Here is a 1217-nt window from a genome sequence, read left to right on the forward strand (position 1 = left end):
TACAGTGGTACGGTCCGGGGTATAATTTAAATGAGTGGCTCAGCTGACTTACAGATACTTCCATTTTAAAAAAATGATAAAAAAGATACAAATACGTTCATAAAAGATTAAATACTGGCTTTGAATAGGCCATGCAGTGTAGTAAATTTACCTTTTGATATATGGTTATCCCTTATATACAAAGAACTATAGTACACTTTGTATGTTGATAAAACAATACAAGATTCAACAAAAACCAATAATTATGTTAACCTTAATGTTAATTATACGACCAATGATTATGATAAATCATTAGACTAATGATGATAGTTATGGACCAATGATTATGATTTCATTCATTTTCAGGCACAGGGAAAACATCGACATTAATCAACTTCACGTTGCGAAATCCTAACATGTCTTTCCTGTACGTGGCCTTCAATAAGTGAGTTCCTTTTCTCTTTCTATCTTTACATATATATCACATTCAAATGTAAATATCGTAAAACCTCAAATTGAAGCCCTTGGCTTTGTTTTTTTAGATGGGCTTCTTTCCAAGGCTACTTTCGCAAAGTAAAGAGTGGGGGGGGGGGCTTCTTTTTTCGAAAAAGAATGCTGTAAATTTTGGGAATTGGTGCTATAAACCATTAGATAGGGTCACTGTAACATCAATCTGTATCATGGAGTATATTAACCGGCATTAAATCATCTAAACTACTCTATAAACCAAACATGTTTTTAATTTATTTTGTTTCTTAGAAATTCATTACAGTGTATGTACAGTACTATCTCAAAAAAAAAAAGCCTATACTCTCTCGAAAAGAAGCCCATGGGATTCTTTTTGAGATGGGTTTTTTTTCCGAGGCTAATTTTGCAAACTAATTTGAGATGGGCTTCTTCTCAAGATTAAGCCTGTTGGGCTTTTATGGTATGCTCTCCAGTGTAATCAAGCAAGTCAATAAGCATGTCTGTAGAGCTGTTTGCATCAGATATACAAATGATAAATACGTTAAGTATTTTAAAACATTACACTTTCAGGTCTGTTGAGGAACAAGCAAAACGGAGTTTCCCTTCCAATGTACAATGTCGAACTACACATTCACTGGCATATGGAGCTGTTGGTTATCGGTATATTACACATTTATTATATAAACAAAGATGACCGATTTTTATATTTATATATATACATGATGAGCTATGCTTGATACAATTATTATTTTGTTGCTGTTTGAGCACTG

The 1217-nt window shown here is 32.9% G+C and overlaps 1 long non-coding RNA gene across 1 annotated transcript; it reads left to right on the top strand.

Moving 5' to 3' along the window:
- Positions 1-338: 338 nt before the first annotated feature.
- On the top strand, positions 339-1110 carry LOC117119521. Its single transcript, XR_004447201.1, has 2 exons — positions 339-424; positions 1018-1110. It is a non-coding gene; the product is annotated as an uncharacterized LOC117119521 (long non-coding RNA).
- The last annotated feature ends 107 nt before the right edge of the window (positions 1111-1217 follow it).

This window comes from Anneissia japonica, unplaced genomic scaffold, assembly GCF_011630105.1.
Source record: "Anneissia japonica isolate Jap-2015-1 unplaced genomic scaffold, ASM1163010v1 scaffold23595_len1217_cov96, whole genome shotgun sequence".
NCBI classification, from domain to species: Eukaryota; Metazoa; Echinodermata; class Crinoidea; order Comatulida; family Comatulidae; genus Anneissia; species Anneissia japonica.